This window comes from Thalassophryne amazonica, chromosome 1 (assembly GCF_902500255.1).
Source record: "Thalassophryne amazonica chromosome 1, fThaAma1.1, whole genome shotgun sequence".
Lineage (NCBI taxonomy): Eukaryota > Metazoa > Chordata > Actinopteri > Batrachoidiformes > Batrachoididae > Thalassophryne > Thalassophryne amazonica.
This window is the reverse complement of record NC_047103.1, coordinates 126,060,511-126,087,302: the sequence shown is the minus strand read 5'-3', so window position 1 is coordinate 126,087,302 and position 26,792 is coordinate 126,060,511. Positions and strand designations below refer to the sequence as shown.

The following is a 26,792-nucleotide window of genomic DNA, read 5'->3' as shown; positions in this document are numbered from 1 at the left end:
CATTTCTAACTGTCTGATTGTCACTCACTGCAATGATAAGATCACTGACCCAGGTATCAATATTACCCTCTGACCTTCAGTTTGTTTACTGTAAACACAGTAGTCAGCTGGATTTTGAATGAAACCATTTTAACATAAAAAAAAAAAAATCGTGCAACATTCTATTCCAGTTGTCCAAACTGCTTCAGAACGTATAATGATTTATTAAGTTTACGCACTAGTTTGTCACCTGTCTCTGACTGGATTTCAAACCCTTCAGGCTGTTCCATATCCACCTTACAGTCAATAGGTGCCTGTAGATATGCAGTTTTAACATCCAGTTGATTCAAGTCTAAATCACGTTATGCTGTAAGCTGCATTAAACAGCATACAGACGTCATATTAGCAGTTGGACGAAAAGTCTCAGTATAATCATTCCTAGCAACTTCACTATAACCTTTGGCCACATACCTGCTTTGTATGTTTTGTCTCATCTGGATTTTCTTTGACTGTGTAGACACATCTAATCTCTGCTTTAGGATCCTGTGTGACTGGTTTCATAATGTCAGTTTTTGGTCGGTGGCTTTCAGCTGTCTCCTTATACAAAATGTTTTCACTCATGTCAAGATCAGACATTACAGAACCCAGCAGTTTATCATCTTTAAATTCCAGGACTGATAGAGAGAATACAGCTTTTTTCTTCCACCAGCAAAGTTGGAGGAGGTTATGTTTTTGCCCCTGTTTGTTTGTTTGTTTGTTTGTTTGTTTGTGAACAGCCTGTAACTCACAATTTGTCATATATTGGTATGAAATTTTTACTCAAGATTCTTATCCTGATGGGCAAGAACTGATTAAATTTTTAAGATCATAGGTCAAAATGGTAAATGGACTGCATTTATATAGCGCTTTTCCATCTGCATCAGACACTCAAAGCACTTTACAGTAATGCCTCACATTCACACCAATGTCAGGCTGCTGCCATACAAGGTGCTCACTACAAACTGGGAGCAACTAGGGGATTAAGGACCTTGCCCAAGGGCCCTTAGTGATTTTCTGGTCAAGCTGGGATTCGAATCAAAGATCCTCTGGTCTCAAGCCCAACACTGATCCACTACACCATCACCTCTCCTCCATCACCACCTAAGGTCAAAGTCAGGAAAAATCTTGGGAAATTGGAACAATCCCTATATTTAACATTAAACGAATTAAAAAAAAAAAAAAAAAATCATAACTCTGTCAAAAAAAGATCAAATTTCTTTCATATTTGACAGCATTATGTAGGATCGTATCCTTTATCAACTGATAAAGTTTGATGTGGATCTGATCCAGATGACAGATTTTGTGGCCATTTAACTTTAACATTTAAAACCTCTTTTAATGTATATTTTACATTATATCTGAATGAAACATGCCTCAATCAATCACTGTCATATTTGAAAATAAGGTGCAGACTGACACTCACTTTCTCCTGACAAAGTTTGATCCTGATCTGATCCAGATTGTGGATTCTGTGGACATTTGAATTTAATATTACAAAGCCCATTTGGTGTACATTTTGCAATATATCTCAATCAAAATTGTGTCAATCACTCTCATTTTTCTGTTATGGATTTAGCAACACCACCAAAATGGGAGAGATGTTCCAATTTTATACCTGTTTATGGTAAAATGGTAAATGGACTGCATTTATATAGCACTTTTCCATTTGCATCAGACGCGCAAAGCACTTTACAACAATGCCTCACGTTCACCCCGATGTCAGGGTGCTGCCATACAAGGTGCTCACTGCACACCGGGAGAAACTAGGGAATTAAGGACCTTGCCCAAGGGCCCTTAGTGATTTTCTGATCAGGCTGGGATTTGAACCAAGGATCCTCTGGTCTCAAGCCCAACATTTAACCATCACCTGTCTATCTTCCAGTTATCAGTCAGAAACCAAGTGCCAAAAAGCAATGACAAACTGTGCATAGCAGAGATAACCAGTGTTCTATGAAAATTATCTGAAGAAGAATTCAGAAACCGAAAAACTGAGAGAAAAAAAACCCCAGACAACACAACAAAAAAACGGATTCAAGTGCATGAACTATCTAATTTAGCTGATGAAAAGCCACTTCTAACAGGCCTTTCACTTTGCAATTTTTTTCCAAAGGTAAAATTTTTTGGAATTGAAAACTAGTGTTGGCGGATGTCTGCGCTCTACGAGCGTAGTGCTTTTGTTTCAATTTCTTTTCCTCGTCTCTGTCTATACTCCAGTCCAGTAAGGGGCGCTAATACAACAAGAAGTTCGTCACCGTCATAATAATCCAACGAAGAAGAACTGCTTCCTCTTGGTGGCCGAGGCTAGTTAGATGGACAAGCTAGAAACTTTTCTCTGAGCAGATCAAACTTCGCTCTGTGATCCTCGAATATGTTTTTTTTTAAGAACTCTATAAGCAAAAAGGTCGACAGTAAACCGGAAGAAGAAGAAAAGGCCAAGTTAGCGCGAAAAGATGGAACAGCTGAGACGGTTGTTGAAACAGCGGCTAACTGCTACTAATGCAGCAAACAGATCGCAGAGCAGCAAGATGAAACGAGTGGATTTAAAGAAGAGAAGAAACTAGTCAACGAGCTGGATGCTGTTTTCAAGCCTGAAGTTCGCTGATCCAGAGCAGGTTTGTCCACTAAACTTTATTTCAGACATCGCCCATCGCTAGGCTACATACATGACATCAGTATGAATATAAATAAGTACATACATACATACCGAAATAAATGTTTCCTGTGAATACCGAGTGACTCTCACACCTCCACTTCATCCCTGTCTTATTTAAGTTTAATGACAATTTGTTTCCGTCAAACCATATTTTCGTTTTGCTAATTTCTTCAGTGATTTCCTCCAGAACTATCTGCCAAGCGAGAAAACTGCTGCATCCTAGTAAGAGCAGAATACTACTGGAATGAATTTGAATAAGGAAAGTTTTGTTTTTTTTTTCTCTCACCAAAATGGATACTGCACTCACTGCAGTTTATTGTCTGGAATAGTCCCAGATTGCATTTCAGATCTTCTAGAATTCAAACATTTTTGTGCAGGTGGTATTGGGGGGGGGGGGGGGGGGGGGGGGGGGGGCGGTAATTTTGGGTTTCAGCTTTTTTTTTTTTTGTTTTTCACCACTTTCATCCCTGAATATGTCAATCGTGAGTCACTTTTGTGCAGATTAAAGTTACTAACTGGGACTCCTGTCTTGTTGCGTGAAAGAAACGAGAATCGTCCTTCGTTCTGTTCACACAGCTCCAAACGCTGCCCTGCTGTCTGCAGAGTCAAGTTAGAACGATAGAGTCCAGTCGGAATTAATAACTTCAAAGCGAAACACCGTTTATTTTTATTTATGTCCAGAGATCAAGGGTACAGTGACCAATTTCATATTTATTTACTTTAAGACTCAATGAAATCCATATACGAGGTCCGTTAGAAAAGTATCGGACCTTCTTATTTTTTGCAAAAACCTGATGGATTTGAATCACGTGTGCTTGCATGAGCAAACATTGAACCTTCATGCGCATGCGTGAACTTTTTCAGGTAATTGTGTGAGGATGTGTAGTGCACTCGGTGGATTTTCATTTCAAGGAAAAAGACGGAATGACTGGAGCAGCGCTGCATCAAATTTTGGCAGAAACTGTGCGACAGCCAGGTGGAAACCATTCAGAAGATTCAGACGGCTTCCAGTGACGATGCTTTGGGCATCACACAGATTAAGGAGCGGTACAACCGGTTTAAAGACATCCGCACAACGGTGGAGAGCGAGCCACGCTCCGGTCGGCCATCAACATGCTGAAATAACCAGATCATTTCCAAAGTGAACGCTGTGGTGATGCGGGACCATTGTGTGACTAGCCGAGAAATTGCGGAAGAGGTGGACATCAGCACTTTTTCGGTACATTCCACTGTGACAGAAGATTTGGCCATGAAAAGAGTGGTGGTGAAATTCATGCTGCTGCTAACGGCGGAGCAAAAGCACCTTCATGTTGAAGTCTCACAGGACATGCTGTGACATGCCCACCTCTTCCACAATTTCTCAGATAGTCACACGACTGAAAAGTCACCGAAAGCCGTCTGAATCATCCGAATGGTTTCCACCTGGCTGTCACCCAGTTTCTGGCAAAATTTGATGCAGCGCTGCTCCAGTCGTTCCATCTTTTTCCTTGAAATGAAAATCCGCCGAGCGCACTACACATGTCCTCACACAAAGGCTGCTTACCAGAAAATGATGCAACCGACAGGCGTGAAAAAGTTCACGCATGCGCACGAAGGTTCAAGGTTTGCTCATGCAAGCACACGTGATTCAAATCCATCAGGTTTGTGCAAAAAATAAAAAGGTCCGATACTTTTCCAGCAGACCTTGTAAAACCTGTAAAGCCTACTTTTAGTACAAAATTCACAAGAGGTATCGATAAGGAATCGGATCGATAAGCAGACTCGATAATGGCATCGATATCAATAAAATCTTATCAATACCCATCCCTAACACACACACACACAGTAAATAAAAAGTGTTAGTATGGGGCCATTATTGTAGCAAAAGTATTTGCAAATGCGTATAGAAATCTGTGCGTGCATATTTTGATCTGTGTGTAAACAGATCCACAAATGCGGGTAGCAATCTGTGTGTCTATATTTTGATCTGTGCGTGTCTAAACAGATCCACAAATGCGTATAGAAATTTGTGCACGTGTATCCGTGTGTCTGTGAAAATCGGGCCACTTGATTGGCTGTGTTCTTACACGTGACTTTTGCTACAGTTCTGCCGTGTTGGGATCTGTAAATGCATGCAGCGATTTGTGTGTCTGTGTGGAGACTTGTCTGTAACTCCGTGGTTATACAGCTTCATACCACCAGAGGGCACAAGCACCAATGACATCGCTCACCGGTAAAGTTAGAAAGATGTTCACAGATTCGAAGTTCACGGCTCAATAGATCTTAAGAAAAACGTTATAGAAAAACAAACAACACTAGTTTCTAACCTGAGGAAGGTAGACAGCGAGGGACAACCTTATTTTTATCAATATGAGTGTCCTCTGAGCTGAAAAAATAACACTGATCTTAATGGGCAGGCGTCAGAGAAATGGAAGCTTAGGGACCATCTACAAAGTGCATACATGGAAAAAAAGCAGAAAATTATTGAATAAATCATTGTAATAAGGAGTGATATCACCAAATTTACTGCACACAGCAGTGGTGTCCTGCTAATTATACTACAGCACTCACTTTGGAAAAAAGTCATTTTAAAAATTTTTGGAAAATTTGTCATTGTTTAAATTTTCAATAGCAAAGTCATAAGGTGTAGTGACATAAAATTTACTGCACACAATAGGGGTGTCCTGCTGATTATACTACAGATCTCAGTTTGGAAAAAAGTAATTTTAAAAAAATTTTGGAGAATTTTTCATTGTTTAAATTTTCAATAGCATCAAAGTCATAAGGTAACTCAGCCACATAGGGTGTGCAGCCAGTACATTCTGAGTGCCGGTCCCAAGCTGGATCTGTTTACACACGCACATATCAGAATACACGCGCACAGATTGCTATACACATTTGTGGATCAAAATACGCATTTGCAAATACTTTTGCTACAATAATGGCCCCATAGCCTTAGCTGTTCGTAGAATTCATCATCATATGATCCTCAAGAATAATCCACATAAAACCTCGTGAGTTTGGAACAGAACATCTGAAAATACTTTAATTCCTCGTGTGGCTGGAAAAAAAAGTTTCTCTGTGACTTCAGCACTTTGCACCTCAGTTCCTCCGTCAGAACTCAGATAAGGGTTTCAGTGACGGAGATTGTCTATCAGGTTGGTGAGTTTCAGCCCTTGTTGTGGGTATTCAGGCGTCTCGGTCCGCTACAGGGGTAATCCCTTTGTGGAACATGTTTTCAAAGTCATCATAAAACTAATGGTAAATCCATTTTAAAATGAGCAGATATTTGAAAAAACAAAACAAAAAAGTTTATCAATTTGAACATTAAATATCGTCTCTGTGGTGTATTCAATTGAATATAGGTTGAAAAAGATTTGCAAATCATTGTATTTTGTTTTATTTACATTTCACACAATGTCCCAACTTCATTGGAATTGGGGTTGTATATAGAGATCAGTGGTGGGGAAGCATAAATCGACAAACCCACACATCTCGACAGAGCACCGGCCCTGAATTGGGCCAGACATAGACATTATATATGTAGACACCTCATGGACTGCTGCTGCCTATTGGAGCTGATGTATTAGCGCAGCTGCCATCTTGGCTGGGTCCCTATTGCATCCCCAGTGCATTAATTTGTACTGCGGAAGGTGTATCCCCAACTACAATAATCCGTAACTCCTGATTTTCCCACGGTTTGGTTTGTTAGAAACAGCAGAGATTCAGTTACAATATAGGATGCTGTCACACATAAAAATACATACTTTCATGCTGAAAGACTTATGCTCTATAACATACAGACAACAACAGACATATGGTATGGCATATAGATAAATGTATAAATTAATTTTATAATTTAGTAAAGAAACAAGTTTGGATTATTCATTTGAATGTATTTCTCACTCTCTCTCACTCACTCACTCACTCACTCACTCACACACACACACACACACACACACACACACACACACACACACACACACACACACAGACATCACTTTAACTTCCTCTGCTTCACTTACCAGTTTTTGTTTCAGAGATGAACATTTTTTCTGAAAAGGAAAGAAAGTTCCAGGTCATTCCAGGATATTAAACTACCTTGTTAGGCTTGCAACTGGGGTTAGAAAGTTAAAACCCTTGAAAAAGAACTGTTTTCCACTGCTTTTTGGGTGTGCTGGCCAGTGTAGTTAATTTTGTGATGTGGTGCAGCCTTCCTTTGTGAAATACAGGCACCACAAATGACTGAAGCATGAAATGATGGTGCTCAATTCCAAAGAATTGTGAAACAAAAGCACATAACAAGTGGATGGTAATGCGCAAAAATACACTCTTTCTTTTGCAGCATTAACAAAAATTTGCTTAAGAGTTGCAATACTAGTTGTATGGAAACACCGCTAATGAAAGAGAGTACCAGTTCCTGCTGTAATAACGTTACACGTATGAGGGGATATCAAAAAGTTTGAGCCTCAAGCAGAAAAAGCAAGATATTTGGATTTATAGTGTTTTATTTTTCAACATAGTCCCCTTCTAACTCCATACACTTGTTCCATCTAGTTTGCCAGTCATTGATACCCGATTGGTAGAACTCAACATCTTGGTCTCCGAACCAGCCCTCCGCTGCAGCAGCCAACTTATCATCATCCTCAAATCTCTGGCCCCGGAGGTATTTTTTTTCAGCCTGGGAAAGAGGTGGAACTCACTAGGGTCTAGGTCTGGAGAATAGGGTGGGTGAGGAAGAAGTTCATAGCCACACTCGCGCACATTGTCCATGCCAACCTGGCTGGTGTGGACTGGTGCGCTATCCTGGTGAAGCAGAATGCCACGACTGACACTGCGGGGTATGTCTCTTCACACAGTGTGATGACTCAGTAATTGAAGTGAGCAATATGATCCTACATAAAATAAGTAGCTAAGGCATTGATGTAGATCAGGTGTGATGCACTGTAATTTCAGATTGGGGAAAAATGTGAGAGGCTCAATACTTTTTGACATCCCCTCATAAATAGTGTTTGATATGATGACATAATATTACAAATGGTAAAATATCCAAATTATTGTTCAATCTTATTTGTGAAAGGTACTCCCACGTGATCTGGTTTCGATACTGCGCCGGTTATTGCAACCATAAACAGCACAAAATACCAGCAAATTTGCTCACTCTCGATTGACTCCGGTGCGAGCCAGTTGTGAAGAGACCCATCCGATATTGTGGCGACGTTGGATAGAAGGAATTGTGATCACGTCACGCGCCTGGCAGGGCCACACCGGTAAGCAGAAAGCTCTTATTGCAGCCACTGACTGTGTGCACTCAGTGATCTATCACTCACTGATAGATCAGCACCATGCATTAAAAACACATCACATCCAGATGGATGACAATCCGTTTGCAAAATGTCTCAAGGATCAGATGTGGTTTGGCTCAGAATTGCGTCCAGTACAGGTGGAAGATGGGATCACCAGAGCTCACCCTGTGTTCCAATAGAAATCAGTGATTCCAACACATCACATTAAAAACAAACCTCCCCTTCTGTATTTTTTTTTTCCTTTGGTTTTCTCTGTGCAGCTCCACATTTAGGCGATAACCTGTGACTGAAGTTATTATGAGGGGTGCAAACTAATGATCTGATTTTTGGTTCATTCTGAAATCAAACACAGTTTAACACATGCAAAAGAGCGATTTTGCAGACAAATGGATGAACACAAAATGTAAAGTTGGACTCACTGGTGTCAAAATGACTGTAAGCCATGGAAGAAATAAAACCAGTGGGAAGAAACATAGAGGTGACTGTCCAGGAACCCAGGGTTCAGTTCTAGCTGGTCTGGTGGCTTTCAGGTTGTTAAAATGTATAAATTTATGAATACATACATTACACACACACACATTATCTATCTATCTGTCTGTCTGTCTATCTATCTGTCTATCTGTGTGTGAGTGTGTTGTTTTTTTTTTTGTTTTTTTGTAATTTCTGGGAAGTCGTGATGCACACAGGTGTATGGAATGTGCGGGTGTATACAGTTAAAGCTGCCACCTCCTTGTGGTGGCTTTTTTTTTTTTGGTCAAAGAGAAACCGTCGGTTCTTTGTTTTTTCTCCATCACTTTTTCAACCATGGATGCACATGCAGAACTGCATTTAATGACTCTGTAACAGGTGAACTGCAGCCTGACGCACAATGCGCACACCGGCTGGACTGTGCATGAGTGTGTTTTTTGGACCGCGTTTAAAAAGTTCCACAACTTCAGAGCATGTCCAGCTGCTGCACTCAGTCCATACAGCCGGAACCAGACAGCAGAAAGATCATAGACAGACATTGATGTCTGCAGCAGCAGGCTCATAACAGCAATCCCTCGCGTGACCACTGATAACATAACTGTACGCCTCCAAAAACGTGAAATTTTTCATGGTCGTCATTTCCAAGATTTAATTTCTCACAATATCGCTTTCGATCTTCAGGGTCAAGAGTTGACATATAATCCGAAGTCATCTTCACATGCGTTTTCTCATTGCATCTGCTTGGAGTCTGGAGTTTTCTGCCTACCGTCTGTGTGCGCATTTGCGGGAAAGGCGGAAGTAAATAACAACAGCGATCCCTTCTATTCGCCCTATTGACGTATCCCATAATCCCTTGCGCGCCAGAGAGTCGCTGCAGTCAAACAACATATAGAGAATCCACATGATGACAATTGTAAATGAATATTATACTACAAAAATGTAATTTTTTTTATGCTTTTCATCACGTTAATAAGAGACTGCATGCATGATACCCTGAAAAACTTGCTAAAACAATTATAACAAATAATCCGTGTCTGCTACGTATAATCTGCGTGGAATTTAATAAATGCAAACTGAATTTCAGACATATGTATTAGTCTGGAAAAGAGAACAAACAGTGTTATAATGAACAATAATCAAGACATTAAAGAGCAAACTTCAACTCCCATTGAAAATAATGGCGAGACAGCCTGTGATTCTCGCATGTTTACATAAAATAAACGCAATAACAACGTCTATAAACCCAGAGAATATATTTATGAGAGTTTTAGGAACAATATAAAAATAGTTTTATGTTGCGATGTTAATGGTGTTGTCCGTGTGCAGCGGTTAAAGTGCAGCCCGATCAGAGCATCTCAGTGCAGTTCTCAGTGTTACTGAGATCTCGCAGCATGGCAAACTCTTCGAAGTTTTGCGGGATTCGAAACGTCAACAGGGCGAATTACGCTGCAGCAAGTTATGAGGCGTCTACTTATATAATGTCTGTGGGGCCAGATGCCGAGACGCTGACATCAGCCTCACTAAAAAGGCTATGAAAACGTGAGCTTGGAATATAAATATAGCGGCACGCATTTATCACACTGTTACGATCGAGATAAGACAACGGCAGTTCCTGAACGTAAGATGACGTTTTATGGCCAAATCAAATAGCCAATCATGGTAGACACCTTCTAGCCAGTCAGAGGCAAAAAGCGCGGAACTTTCCCCTACCATTCTACATTTCGCAAATTCACTAGCCAGGCCGGTTGTGGGGCTAATGTACGAGCAGAAAAACAGCAGAAAAATCCTACCGCAATAAAATGCAGCACCCAATCACATTTACTGCTCACACCGAGCAACGACAAAGACAGCTGTTAGTTGGTTTTATATTTTCTGTTGTTTTTATTGAGGTTCTTTTTGTCTCTTTCTCTAAAATTGTATATAATAACTAATCATTAGATTAGTTATTATTACTATTATTGTTGTGGTTGCTATTATTATTAATATATAAACAAAAATACATTTAAAAAATATTACAAATTGTAATACATTTGACTCTTTTACGACAAACGCTTATTATACAGAAAACAAATGCACCTGAACGTGCTGACAGCCGCAACTGCTTAATGCTAACTTTAACATTGAAAATGCCATAGACATGCTAACGCGTTAGCATTGGCCGCATTTTTAAGTTATAAAATACATCTATCAACTGTTTTGGAAGACCATAACAGGTCGGTTTAACATAAAAAAGGTAAATAATACTCACAGACATATGCTCTTTACGGTTTTAGCGGGGGAAAATTAAGATAAAGCAAAAGAAAAAAATGAATCAACAAAGCAATATATCGAACACTGCTTCGATCTGCGAATCACTGCTTTGATTGGTTCAAGGTTCAAAGCAAAGCTGCTGAAAAGTTGATTACAGACCCGCTGCAGGGTCTGTAATCAATGTAGAGAAATTACCATTTTCCTGACAAACACCCCCCCCCCCCCCCCCAAAAAAAAACGACAGCCACTCTGAAGGAGCGATAAGGGAATTGTTAAGCAAAAAGGTTATTGATGTCGGTGGATCGAATCATTTCTTAATGATACCCGAAAGGAACCGGTTCTCGATACCCATCCCTAGTGTGTGTGTGTGTGTGTGTGAATTTTCTCCGCATGATGGACCGCAGCTCTCAGCCAATTACTGGACAGCATTGACGGATGTATTTCGACTTAGTCCAGAAATTTCGGAGCTTGTGTGTGAAAATCCCACATTGAGAGGTTGACATCATGCTGCTGTAAAGCCGTATTGGGTCACAAAGTATCGGACACGCTTTATGATTACAAGTACGAGTAAATGAATACCAGATCAGGCCGATACCCGATACTCGTATCGGTGTATCCCTAATTAAGTTGATATCGGAAGCCAATACCGGATCGGTCCCATCCTTAATTGTCTTATTTTCTCTTCCTGATCACTGACCGCGTAAGTTCAGAACACTTAATTTTATTAAGACATAATTTTAGTTTTACTTAAAGAAACATGTTATAGACATTAATTTCATATCTCTCTCTCTCTCTTTCTCTCACATATTGGCTGGTTGCAGCAGGTACGTAAAGAAAACATGCACGTCAAGTGATCTCTGGGAATCAGGGTTGGTGACTCCTTCTTTAGGGTCTCTGTCCCAGCACAGGGACATTTTGGTGTTGTCTCACACTTGTGATTATTCAGCCTGGGCAGCAGAGCAGCAGCAGATGATTAAAGCGGCCTGTTTTTAGTCTTCCCTCCACTTGTTCATTGACTCTCTCTTTATTTTGTGTGTTTTAAAGTCTTTGTACAAACATGTCTGAATTCCAGCAGCTGAGGAACATGTTTAAACTACAGCTAACACCTGCTGATGAAGGAACGATCGCAGAGCAGGAAGAAGAAATGAGTCATTTAAAAGAAGAGACCAAAAGAGGTAAAGGGCTGGAATGCTGTTAATGCTGTTGTTTAATCCTCCAAATCTCTTCTACAGAAGAGGTTTGTTCACTCAGCTTTGTTTGTGTTACTGATACTTTATACCATATTGTTGTGGCCGTCAAATATTTTCCTCCATTTCTTTGATAACTTAGTAGTATTAATAGCCGGTTTTGCTTCCAGGCGTGACATATCAACCCGAATAGTGTAAATGTGGAAGTGTGCAGAAATGTGGGTTTGAAAGAGAAGGAGAAAGAGAGGCTGTAATGGAAATCTGGTCCCAGAAACAGTCTTTGTTAACATCATATCTTTGGTTTTGTGATAGCAGTCAGTTTAGCCTGTTAGGATGAGTGGTGCTAGCAGCCGTCTTCAGGTCAGGCCGGGAAACATCACCGGTGTAGAACTGATGTACGTAATTACAGTTACATGCACCCCATCAAGGTGGGACATAGCCAGTGGTGGGCACAGATTAAAAAAAAAAATAGCTTCGATAACAGATAATCAGATAACTGAAATGTTATCTTTGATAAAGATAAAATGATAAACCACCCCAAAAATGTAATGGAAGTTACAGATAACCGATAAATTCCAGTATTGTCTCTGGTACATTTGCAACTACTAACAAACGAAATTTGAGTTTTAACACCACGATCGCTTCTGGTAGCATCAAAAGCAACAACAGACTCAAACAATGAGCCCGCACTTCTGTCTTTGAACATCTTTCCCCCTGCTGGAAGCTTTTGTTTACTACATGGCTTCCAGCACAGAATCAAGCTGAGAGCAGCCGCAAAGCCCAGCTCTTTACCCAGTCACAATACTCCAGTCAGGCGGAGGTCTTGGAAAATAAAGCCATGCTGACTTATGGTTTGGTATATAAATAAAATGAATACTGATAGAATAACTCCATTAATGTCAATTCTGTCACTTGTACAAAGTTAAAATATAACTTATATCTTTTAATGCTGAATAATGCACTAATTCTGAAGTTTTGTAAAAAACACAGACAGATGGCATTCTGGGTAAAATGTGCCTCTTCTGCTAAACACTGATTGGTTGAGTCATTCATTATGTAAACCACAGAGCCCTGGAAGTGTCATCGCAAAATATTTTGCATGTGGAGAGAATGTGCACTCATTTTATATTGTGCGCACATTTTACGATGTTGTGCGCACATTTTATTATATTGCAAAACCTGCACTTGCCGCGCTGCAAGATCTTAGTAACATTGAGAACTGCATTGAGACGCTCTGATCACACTGCACTTTAACCGCTGCACACAGACAACACCATTAATGTCGCAACATAAAACTATTTTTATATTGTACCTAAAACTCTCAGGAATATATTCTATGGGTTTATAAACGTTGTTATTGTGTTTGTTTTATGTAAACATGCGAGAATCACAGGCTGTCTCTCTGTTATTTTCAGTGGGAGCTGCCTGATCATGTCGTTCTGGGGGAAAGTGAAGTTTGCTCTTTAACATCTTGATTATTGTTCTTTACAACACTGTTTGTCCTCTTTGTTTGAGACTAATATATATAATATGCCTGAAATTTGGTTTGCGTTCATTAAATTCCATCCAGATTAAACGTAGCAGACACGGATTATTTGTTATAATTGTTTTAACAAGTTTTCAGGGTATCATGCAGCAGTCTCTTATTAACTTGATGAAAAGCATAAAAAAATTACATTTTTGTAGTATAATGTTCATTTACAACTGTCATGGCGTTGATTCTCTATGTTGTTTGCAGCGACTCTCTGGCACGCAAGGGATTATGGGATACGTCAATAGGGCGAATGAACACTACTGGCCAGTAGATGGCAGTAGAGACCTTGAAAACATGCCAAGACAAAATTCCAGATAATCCATGTCTGCTACATTTAAGATGCGTGGAATTTAATAAACGCAGACACAATAACAACATTCATAAACCCAGAGAATATATTCACGAGAGTTTTAGGCACTAGAGTTTAATGCTGTTGTCCGTAGATCCTGATCAGAGTGTCTGAAATGCATTTCTCATGTCGTGAATGTACTGAGATTACCCTATCCTACCCATAATGCACTGCTGGGCACAGCATATATCCACACTAAAACCATAAAAATTAGTGCATTACTTTAAAACTAAAGCATATATCTTATATTTTCACTGTATAAAGCTTCAGACATGACATTATTTTAAATAACTTGTCCAAAATTAGTTTGGTTAAAAGTTGAACCATAAGTTAAAAATGTATGCCTTTGTATGACTTGGGTGATATTGCCCACGTGTCAGTATGGGGTTAAGAGAAATGAGTTGTTCTTTTGGGGTGGGTGGGACCAGTTCTCCTTGTCTGCAGAGGATAGAGCAGTTTTTTCTTAAAGCAGCTCTTTGTTTTGCAGAGGGTAGAACTACATATTAGCTACAAAACATTTAACAGGTAGATGTTCAACTAATTTTAAGTTTTATAAATATTTGTAGCTGTTCAGCTTTATTTATCATGTTATCGTCAAAAAATTATCGGACAAAAGCTTGTCGCAAGATAATTAGTCCGATAATGGTTTGTAAAGTTATCTAAAAAGGTAATCCGATAATGAAAACATTATATTCGATAATTATCATCTTATCAGAACTGTGTCCACCACTAGAACACGTGAGCTACAGTGACCTGATGAGCATATTAACGGTGCCTCACAGGAAGACAGAGTTCGAGACCCAGAGCTCAGTGCAGACAGAAATATGTTGCATTCTCACTCATTAAAGCAGGACACAAGGTGACAGCAAAGAGCTGAGACTGTGGATCTGAAAAGCTTCTGGAGCTCACTCAAGCCTTCATTACAATTTTGAACAACATATGAGACTAAGATGAAGTATTTTCACATGTTTTCTCTTAAAATGTCAGACATAAAGGAAGAGCAAAGCATTTTTTAAACCACTGGCTTTGTTTTATTATTTCTGAATACATAAAAAATAAAATACTTGGGTATTTAATTTAATACAAGATTGAATATGAAACATTTTATTTACTTTTGTGATTTCTCATGGACTATCTGCAGTACCTTCATGGCCCACATTTTGGTATTCACTGCCATAAATGTTCCTGGAGATGCAATAATTGAAACAATCCTTCAAATGGTGATGTAAGCACCAAATTTTGCACAATTACTCATTAGACATAACTCAATAAAAAAAGAAAAGAAAAAAGAATTTAAAAAATGGACTGGCCAGGTAAGGGTCAACTGAAAAATTACGCAGGGCTCAAAATTTTAAAATGCTCCAATCATATTGAAAACTATACTACATTATTTGTCTAAACGCAAAGATTCCAAAAAGGTATAGTTTGGACTATGTTTGACTAAATGTTGTGGAGTTATGGGGTAAAAACAGCAAGAATGGTGACAAAGGTCAATTTCAGTTTTTGCACAGATCAAACGTTAAAGTTGCTCAAATTTAGGTAAAAAGTGACGCATATTATTGTTTGATCAAATAGGATTAATAAATGGAATAGTTTTGAGTGTGTCGAATGCTTGGTCTCCAAAGTAAAGGTCAGTGTTAACGCCCATTGGGTTCTATGTTACATGTGACATATGTTACCCCTTAATGTGATAACTGAGCATGACACATGGTGCGAATGATTCCTTTTTAAAACCCTATTAACTCAACCTATATGTTGCATGTTTTCTCAAACCTGAAGCATCTTTAAGTTTTCACCCCTGTACAAAATGAAATTGACCCTTGTCACCATTCTTGGTTTTTACCGCATAACTCCATAATATTAACTACACTCACACACCATCTGTGTTACGAGGGGGGCATGCCGCACACTCACATGCCATTTGTGTGTGTGTGTGTGGTGGGGGCACACCCAACGTGTTTTGCAATGTGTGTTGCTCGGTAACACACTCGTGGGGCACTTCAAAAATGTGGGGCCATTTGCACAGCCAGCTTGAAAGTGGTCACCTGCTCTCTGTTTTCATGTTGGGGCGAATGGCCCCACCTTTTCTAAGTGCCCCACGAGTGGTGTTGGATCTTCGTGGGTGGCACTTGGACTCTAGGCAACACCGGCTAGGAGTGGATCGAATGGGCATTCGATGGCATTTGGCCACTGGTGTGAAGGCAGCCTCAATCGCGTCATTCGGCCACAGTTCGACATGGCCGATGAGTTCGTGCAGCTCCTCAGCCATGGCAAGGCAGGCACAGTATGTCCAACCTGCTTACGACATGCTGTGCGAATGCTGCGAACATGATCAGATGGTAGTGTGACCTCCTCATCTTGCCCGCCGTTTGAATGGGTTTCTGGCGCGAGCGGCATGCGAATATACAACCCCTGGCAAATATTATGGAATCACCGGCCTCGGAGGATGTTCATTCAGTTGTTTAATTTTGTAGAAAAAAAGCAGATCACAGACATGACAGAAAACTAAAGTCATTTCAAATGGCAATTTTCTGGCTTTAAGAAACACTACAAGAAATCAGGAAAAAAAATTGTGGCAGTCAGTAACGGTTACTTTTTTAGACCAAGCAGAGGGGAAAAAAATATGGAATCACTCAATTCTGAGGAAAAAATTATGGAATCATGAAAAACAAAAGAACGCTAAACACATCACTAATATTTTGTTGCACCACCTCTGGCTTTTATAACAGCTTGCAGTCTCTGAGGCATGGACTTAATGAGTGACAAACAGTACTCTTCATTAATCTGGCTCCAACTTTCTCTGATTGGTGTTGCCAGATCAGCTTTGCAGGTTGGAGCCTTGTCATGGACCATTTTCTTCAACTTCCACCAAAGATTTTCAATTGGATTGAGATCCGGACTATTTGCAGGCCATGACATTGACCCTATGTGTCTTTTTGCAAGGAATGTTTTCACAGTTTTTGCTCTATGGGAAGATGCATTATCATCTTGAAAAATGATTTCATCATCCCCAAACATCCTTTCAATTGATGAGATAAGAAAAGTGTCGAAAATATCAACGTAAACTTGTGCATTTATTGATGATGTAATGGCAGCCATCTCCCCAGTGCCTTTACCTGACATGCAGCCCCATATCATCAATGACTGTGGAAATTTACATGTTCTCTTCAGGCAGTCATCTTTATAAATCTCACGGAACGGCACCAAACAAAAGTTCCAGCATCATCACCTTGCCCAATGCAGATTCAAGATTCATCACTGAATATGACTTTCATCCAGTCATCCACAGTCCACGGTTGCTTTTCCTTAGCCCATTGTAACCTTGTTTTTTTCTGTTTAGGTGTTAATGAAGGCTTTCGTTTAGCTTTTCTGTGTGTAAATCCCATTTCCTTTAGGCGGTTTCTTACAGTTCGGTCATAGACGTTGACTCCAGTTTCCTCCCATTCCTTCCTCATTTGTTTTGTTGTGCATTTTCGATTTTTGAGACATATTGCTTTAAGTTTTCTGTCTTGACACTTTGATGTCTTCCTTGGTCTACCAGTATGTTTGCCTTTAACAACCTTCCCATGTTGTTTGTATTTGGTCCAGCGTTTATACACAGCTGACTGTGAACAACCAACATCTTTTGCAACATTGCGTGATGATTTACCCTCTTTTAAGAGTTTGATAATCCTCTCCTTTGTTTCAGTTGACATCTCTCATGTTGGAGCCATGATTCATGTCAGTCCAATTGGTGCAACAGCTCTCCAAGGTGTGAGCACTCCTTTTTAGATGCAGACTAACGAGCAGATCTGATTTGATGCAGGTATTAGTTTTGGGGATGAAAATTTACAGGGTGATTCCATAATTTATTCCTCAGTGAGTCCATATTTTTTTCCCTCTGCTTGGTCTAAAAAAGTAACCGTTACTGACAGCCACAATTATTTTTCCTGATTTCTTATAGTGTTTCTTAAAGCCAGAAAGTTGCCATTTGAAATGACTTTAGTTTTATGTCATGTCTGTGATCTGCTTTTTTCTACAAAATTAAACAACTGAATGAACATCCTCCGAGGCTGGTGATTCCATAATTATTGCCAGGGGTTGTATAGTGGATGTGCCGTGCCCGACTGGATGTGGCAACTGCAGTACGAGGTGTTCAAGTGTCGCACACACGTCATAATTTCTTTCCTTTTGTTCTTGTGGAATGATTGGACAGAGGGGAGTCCCAGGGCCTGTCTAGATAAATTTGTATATTTAAATGGGAGCGTGGACAGGGAGCAGTTTGGTACTTCTGCATGTGTGCTCAGTTCCACTTTGATTGGGATGTGCAAAAGGAACGTGCTTGGTTCCATGCACACACACACACACACACTCTTTGATCAATTAGAATTTTTTGTGCGGACGACAGTTTCTGGGTTTCAGCCGTACATCATGTTTCAGTTGGAAATCCACAGAAGTCTTTGTACATGAGCCCCCAGATCTTGTTTGATAGCAGTATTTGAGACATATAAAATATCACACAATGGGTAGTCACTGAGTCTTGATTTCAAGCTGTTCTTGTTAAAGTTCATAGCTGCTTACACACGTTAAGGGTGAATGAAAAGTTTTGAGCCCAACCATGAAAAACCACATTCTGAAAGTGTTGGTTAAACTCGGCTGTCAGAGATGCAGCAGCTGTTGTAAACCTTTTACATTTCTCCCTAAGAGAGAAATTTTGTTACAGTGCAGACCGCTGTCTGAGCCTCCTTATGTTGTTGTGATGTAATAAATCTCTGTATTCAGCCTGGGTGTCAAGCAGGAACTGTCGAAACCAGCGGTGGTATCGGGCTTTAGAGAAAATGAAGTTATTTGTATTTTCCACTGGTTGGAAACATGATCCAAGCAGAGATGTTTGTCACAGTCAAGTTTAAGAACATTTGATCCTGTTTCGCTGACTTTATAACAGATCAGTGTGGACGGTGGTTTTATTTTGCCTTTGAACCCTAAAATCCAGTGTCACAGGGCAGCAGGGGAAAATTCTTACCTCAAAATTAGGATTCAGGACAAGAGCAATCGGAGATTTCTGATGTCCGGCAATCCAGATCACATCGAAAATTCATTGGAGTCTTCCATGCCCTAATATTTGTGTGTGGTGCAAATTTGGTGAGAATCCGTGAAGTAGTTTTGACATAATCCTGCTAACAGACAGACAAATAAATAAATAAACACCTATGATTTCATTACGTCTTGTACAAACATAATAACTGATTTTTGGCCAATTGGTATGATGTCAACATTGCTTCTGAACACTACAACATAGAACAAAATTTAGTTTTCATTGTATTAGACTATAAATTTAAATATGGCTCACAATATGCTAAACTGTTATGAAGTGTAACACAAAGGTCAATTTTTCAAATTACATGTTTTTATTGCAATGCAAACTAGTTTGAAATTGTAGTACACATATAAAGGAACCCCGACTATAAATACATGTTTATTCTGTATGACTTGTTGTGATATTAGTAACATAACTATGGGACAAAATTTGCAAAAATAATGTCAAGTTTTATGCTATTTTAAGAAACTTTATTTCTAAGTAGGTCGACATTGTTGTTTGTAACGCAATGCATTCTGGGTAGTGACGTCAAACGGGGCAGAGCTTTCCGTGTTTACATTACAACTAGCGGCGATTAGCAATGATGAGCTCCTCTGTTCACCCTTTTCAGTTCGAACCAGAGCGTGATCTGCAGTGTGAGGACGAGAACTTTGAAAATACTGTCAGAAATGAAGATCAGCGCTCTGATCAAGCAAGAGTTGGCCATTGTAGGTGGTGTCTGTGTGGGGGCTGCTTGCCGATGCCGACAAAGAAAGAGAGCGTCTGCTGCTCTTTCGCGTGTTTAATCCTATTTTCACTAGTTACTCGTAGACGATTTTTCTTCTTGTGGGGAAATATGACGGGCACTGCATCTGGTTTAATACGCCGTTTGTATCCAGAAACACCAACAAGCTCCCTCATTAGCTGAGGTCGATCAAAAGCCTCAAATGTATCCGCATTGAAGTGAAGTGAGCACAGCCGCGGGTCTTTCGGCAACTGCACTCTTCCACAAGCATCCTCCCACTTTTTCCTTAACTTTCTTTCTTTTGGAAAGCAATGAAGGCTTACCTCGCTTTCTTTGTTGCCCTTACACTGAAAATTGCATCCAAAAGCCGCGCAATGTGGCATTTTATCTTGGTAGAAGAACTAGCTTTAACACTGTTTTCGCTTGCATGAAAGATTTCAGAAACCTTTCCACGTCATCACCCCCAGAATGCATTGTGCAGGCAAAAACATGGCGGCCGCGTTGTATTTAAATACGTGATAAATAAATGCTATTTTATATCATTCAATACTTGTTTATGCACTTCTAACCATATATTATAATAGCAGACGTCAGTGTTTCAGTTTTTTGACAAATGTGATGTTATAGTCGGGGTTCCTTTTAATACGCATATCTTTTATACACATTGATGTATATCGGAGAATACATATTTCAAAGTAGAATGCCCATCTAAGTGTAAATGTTAGCTATACGTTATGCGACTTTTAACCATCTATATCTCCCACTTGGTTTTGACAGACGGCGTAACATCCGCAAGGGTCATTTTAATTAAATTTTTTGTACTTAAAATTGACTCAAGGGCGTTTTATTTACTTTTAATTTTTCATTTCATGGGTTTTCTATTGACTAACGCACAATGCAATTGCCCTGAGGTTGGTTTGAAAAAATATGACCTGGTTGGAAAAAGTGAGGCCAATCGTGTTATAATATGTGATGAAAAAAACTGGATTTTCCAAACTTCTTTTCAATTTTTCTTTATTTTATGAGCAACGAAATACACTCAAATTATGCATACTATATATACATTAGTTACATTAGTGTTAACAATAACAAACATTTCTATTCAACAATCCATATTTAATAAATACATTCATGAAGTACCTCAGGTGTAATATAATGGTTTAGCATATTGTGAGCCATATTAAAAGAAATATTAGAATAAATTTATTATACATCTGAGATGCAAGCCAAGATTTGTTGTTTTGGTGAAAGAAATTCCTCCTCTATTCCACTTCATCATGAGGTTGTAAAACTGGGCGTACAACATGCAAAACATGCACTGTGCACATTTTCTCCAATCACAGCCAGATTAGCCTGTAACTTCTTCTGGGTCTCTTGGTGGTTTTCCTCAGTCTCCTTGCACAGTCACTCAGTTTTTGACAGTGGTGGGCACAGATAACCAAAAAATTAACTTCGATAACAGATAATCAGATAACTGAAAAGCTATCTTTGATAAAGATAAACCACCCAAAAATGTATCGAAAGTTACAGATAACCGATAACGGATAAATTCCAGTATTGTTTCTGGTACATTTGCAACTACTAACAAGCTGAATTTGAGTTTTAACACCACGATCGCTTTTGGAAGCATCAAAAGCGACAAAAGACCCAAACAATGAGCCAGTACTTCTGTGTTTGAATATGCTGCACCCTGCTGGAAGCTACGTAGCTACAGCACAGAAGCACCCTGAGAACAGCCACAAAGGCAGCTCTCCACCAGTCACAATGCTCTGGTCAGGCGGAGGTCTTGAAATATAAAGTCATAGTGACTTATGGTTTTATGTGAATACTAATAGAATAACTCCATTAATGTCAATTCTGTCATTTGTACATAGTTAAATATAACATATATCTTTTTAATGTTGAATAATGCACTAATTCTGAGGTTTTGTAACATACACAGACAGATCGCAAAGGATTCTAGGTAAAAGTGCCTCTGCTAAACACTGATTGGTTCAGTCGAATGTCTTTGGACACCACTTGCATAAGCAAACTACAGTGTGTGAGATACCAAGTGTTCCAATACTTTTAGAGGGCACTGTATATCTATATTTATTAATTTCCCTCTCACCCCCCTGGGGAGGGTACTATGTGTGTTCCTCAATCTCAGGTCGTCTATCAGAGGCCTGGAGGTTTGAGGGTTTGGCACAGATCTTAGCTGTTCTAGAACTGCACTCTTCTGATGGAGACCTCCTGGACAGAGAGTGCTCCTATTACCACTGGGACCACTTTGGACTCCAGTTGCTCCTTCAGTCCTTAGTACTTCTCTATTTTCTCATGCTCCTTCTTTCTGATGTTGCTGTCAGCTGGGATTGCCACATCAATCACAGCTGCGGTCTTCCTTCCCTTGTCAACCACTGCTATGTCTGGTGGGTTGGCCAACAGCTGCTTGTCTGTCTGGAATTTGAAGTCTCACAGGACCTTAGCCCTGTCATTCTCAGCCACCTTTGGTGGCATCTCCCATTGTTACTTGGGGACGTCTAATCTGTATGCAGCACAGATGTTCCTGTACACAATTCACAACACTTGGGTGTGCCTCACAGCGCACACTGTCCCAGGTTGCATCTTGCATCCTGCAGCACAGTGGCTTAGTGGTTAGCACTGGTGCCTCACAGCAAGAAGGTCGTGGGATCGCTTCCTGCCCTTTCTGTGTGGAGTTTGCATGTTCTCCCCGTGTCGGTGTGGGTTTCCTCCGGGCCCTCTGGTTTCTTCCCACAATCAGAATATGCTTATTTAGGGTCTGCTCCTTCTCTGTCCTTGACCACGGCCGTCTCTACATCTGTAGTTGGACTGTGGCAGCCCACTGGCTCCTATTGGTTGGATTGTGTCTCACTGTAATTTGGATGGGTTAAATACAGACAGATTTTGTTGTGTATATATGTACAATGACAATAACGGCTCTTCTTATATCTTCTGGACTGTCTCTGGGGCACATTTGCGCACAGCCTGCAACTTGGGTCCTGTCAGCTCTGTGCTGTTCTTTAGGCCGGCCTTTTCGAGCCACTGGGAGGTCTTCTTGATGTCAGTCACTTCCTCTATCTGTCGATGGTACATTCCGTGGAGGGGCGTGGTCGTCCATCACATCTCCTCCTCCTGTATCTTGTCACCATCTGTCTTGAGATGCCTGAGGCATTCTTACAGCAGCCAGTCTCGGGTGGCTATCTTTCTGATGTATTCATGGATGCTCCTTGTCTCATCCTGGATTGTGGCTCTTCTTTTTTTTTTGTCCTCTCCTTTTGGCTTCTCCCGTTAGGGGTTGCCACAACAGATCAATTGTTTCCATCTCACCCTGTCCTCTGTATCTTCCTCTGTTACATCAACCACCTGCATGTTCTCCTTTGGCACATCCATCTAGTTTTCCTCTTCTACTGCTGTCTGTGAACACGTTCTCCTCCTCCTCTTCTTCTTCTTCATCATCAAGCAGTAGCCCAGTTTTCGCCAGCACCCTGTTGGGCAACAGTACCCGTGGCGGTCGTTGTTAAACCGGTGTTGCAGACTGAAGGTCCCCCCTCAAAATTGGTCCTTCCTGCCTTCACTGCACATGCGTCATTTGGGAACACAGCAGCTCATTTGAGACAGTCTCTCTACACCCAAAGCAATCAAAGGGGATAATGTTATTATTAACCATCAGATGACAAGGTACAACCTCTTAAATCATTTGAAAGTCCATTTTAAGCAAAAACTCAGTCTTTTTAAGCAGAAACATGGCCCTTTTAAGGAGAAATGAGGTGATAATCGGTGAGCCATGGCTGATACACAGAAATGATGCATGTGCAGTGAAGGCAGGGCAGACCAATTCTTAGGGGTCTGCGACAGCAGGCCTCGACCGATCCGGTAAGGAAATTTAATTTTTAGTCTGCATTGTTAGGTTGGCTTTTTTTTTTTTAAATACCAGATGCCCTTCCTGACACAACCCTACTCATTTATTTGGGCTTGGGACCAGCACTCTGAGTGTACTGGCTGCACACCCCATGTGGCTGCAATAGGACTCCGGTTCTATTTTGTGGGTTTTCTTCTCTGAACTGGGGTCATGACACTCACAGATCCTCACCCTTACTCTTTTTGTTGCTTATAGAGCCTCAGGGTGCTGGACTGTGGATGGAAACCTCCGTGCATTGTGAGAAGTTTCAATGTCTTGACATGAGCGGCATCCATCTCCTCCTGTGGCCAAGTTATTGTCCATCAGATCATGTGTACACTCAGCTGGTGAAATAAATGTCAAGGTTACACATGGGTGATGTGACATTCATATCACCAACTGAGTGTACACGTGATCTGACGGTCCGTTTCTCCTGGCACAGCCTGTCTAGGTGCGTGCTGTGCAGTCGCTCCTGTCCAGCACAAAGGCGACATATGTTTTATGTATTTCCATGTGAGGACAGCAGGCACAGACACGCGCCTCATGGTGGACAGTTGTAAGGTCATATACTTCAAAACGTGGTACGTGTTCCCCAGCTGTGACTTCCAGGTGCAGAGATCTCAACAGGTGCTGCTGTTGGCAGACACGCCCATGGAACAAAGTAACACTCTCCTTTTCTTTGCTCTATGATTAATGATTACTTTATGTAATTGTGTATGTAGTTATTGTAGTAATTATTTATTTACCCGGCTGGACATAATAAGACATAATAAGAGCGCACTGCTTCATTTCATGACTGTACGTCTATGACCATGGGTCATATACAGAAGCACAGATAGATCATACTTGTATTGTCCGCTCGATAAGAGGGATTAAATATTGGACATTGCTGTGTTTTTTTATGGTGTATGGTTTTGTTTAGTTGTTTTTTTTTGCCACAGTAGCGGTGCGATGTAGTGCAACACGTTCCAGCTGCTCGCACTGTGTTTGTGCACACACATGAGCGCGCACAAAACCGTCACAGCGGGATCGTTCACGCCTGCCCGATCATATGTCCCTTCCGACGTCGGCTCAATGTTTCCGGGGTTCACTCTTTCAGAGTGTGTCACTGTGATTCGACCTGATTCATACTTATTGATGCTATGTGTGAAGGGGCCCAAAATTATGTGTGTATGTAAATGTAAATGTAAAACAAATCCTCCTGATGTACATTTCTACTTTATCAGCTCCATCAGTGCAGTAACTTACTGTCAACAGGTCCAACTCAACTCGGACACTTCATTTTAATGAGTGTTGTTCTAACGTTTACTGTTAATTTAATTGTTTCTTTGCAGACATGTTGGTGATTAAAGAAGAAATTTTCACTGAACACCAGGAATGGAATTTGAGTGTTGACCAGGAGGACATTAAAGAAGAAGAGAAGCTGTGGATAAGTCAGCAGAGAGACCAGTTTCAGCAGCTGGAGGAGGCAGACCTCAACAAGTTTGGTTTCACTGCTGTCCCTGTGAAGAGTGAAAATGATGAAAAACCAGAGACATCACAACTTCATCAAAGCCGAAGTGATGAGAGCACAGAGGCTAAGACTGTAGCCAGCAGCTCATCTGTACACAGAACACTGACAGCAGAAGCTGATGGAGAGGATGATGGAGGACCACAACCAGCCAGGCACTCGGGTCCAAACAGTCATTTACAACCAGATACCAGTGGCAGGAGTTCAGACAGTTCTGGAACTGAGACTGATGACAGTTCTGACTGGAAACAGACCGGAAAACTTCAGTCACATTTTAACTTTCAAAAAAATATCAATATTGTTAGTTCAAGCAATTGCAATATTGCTGAGAAACCATTTAATTGCTCTAAACATGTAAAAGCATCTGGCAACATGAACAGCTCAGAGCAGCACACTGGGAGGCAACCAAGTGTAAAACCATTTAGCTGTTCTGATTGGAGTAAAAGACAAGAAGAGAAGGGCACTCTGAACAAAAACATAATTCATACAGGACAAAAACAGTTTGGCTGTTCTGAATGTGGTCGAAAATTTGGACTAAAGGGCAACCTGAAAAAACACATGATAATCCATACAGGACAAAAACAATTTGGCTGTTCTGAATGTGGTCGAAGATTTGGACTAAAGTGCAACCTGAAAGCACACATGATAATTCATGCAGGACAAAAACAGTTTGACTGTTCTGAATGTGGTCGAAGTTTTGGAGTAAAGAGCAACTTGAAAAAACACATGATAATTCATACAGGACAAAAACAATTTTGCTGTTCTGAATGTGGTCAAAGATTTGGACAAAAGAGCAACCTGCAAATACATATGATAATTCATACAGGACAAAAACCATTTGTCTGTTCTGAATGTGGTCGAAGATTTGGTCAAAAGAGCACTCTGAATGCACACATGATAATTCATACAGGACAAAAACAATTCGCCTGTTCTGAATGTGGTCAAAGATTTGGACGAAAGAGCCAGCTAAACACACACACAATAGTTCATACAGGAAAAAAACAATTTGGCTGTTCTGAATGTGGTCGAAGATTTGGTCAAAAGAGCCACCTGAACACACACATGAGAATTCATACAACGTCTGCCGGTGCTGCAGGAAGACGTCCCTCCTGTGCCAGTACTCAGCTGCATATCCCACCGGATCACCAGAATGCTGATTCTGGATCTGAACAGTCTCAAAGGGCAAAAAGAAACTAGCCTAACGACAGCACTGTAAATTGGTTCATTGAGGAGGAGAAAAGGTTGTTTCTCTGCTTCACTTCCTGAAGATATGAGAAGTGGGGCAGAGGAAAAAAGGCAATATTTGAGTAAAGGATTAAAGAAATGAATGTTCCATCAGAGAAGAAAGAAGACACCACACTTGCAAAACTACAAATGATTACCTCTCAAATCCCAAAATATTTAACAGCAGAACAAATAGAAAGTATAAAGGAAGAAGCCCAAGAAAAAACAATGAACAATCACCAGGCACTGGAGGAGGGGAAACAGGTAGAGTATGAATGTAGTCAGTGGAAGAGGGGATACTGCTGTGGGCAATGGAATATACCAAAGTGAAATACACCAACCAGAGAAAGATGCAGAGAATGGCAGAAAATATTCCACTACTACTGTCCAAGTTAGAAAGACATACCAAGAGGGTGACTCACCACCCAAAGAAACAATTTTGTCACACACAAGATGAAGTTAACCAAATGGTCGTCAAGGACAACATACAGTGTTTGTCCTCTCACACAGACCACTGCGTCACCAAAAACTAACCCTCAAAACCAACCCTCAGCCAACACCTATTTGGCAAAGAAAACCATATTCATCACCCCAACCACAAAACAATACCCAGAG

At 40.5% G+C, this 26,792-nt stretch overlaps 1 long non-coding RNA gene across 1 annotated transcript; it reads left to right on the top strand.

The window, feature by feature from the left end:
* Positions 1-2,306: 2,306 nt before the first annotated feature.
* LOC117520349 lies at positions 2,307-24,824 on the top strand. Its single transcript, XR_004563621.1, has 3 exons — positions 2,307-2,630; positions 11,719-11,849; positions 24,778-24,824. It is a non-coding gene; the product is annotated as an uncharacterized LOC117520349 (long non-coding RNA).
* Positions 24,825-26,792: the final 1,968 nt, after the last annotated feature.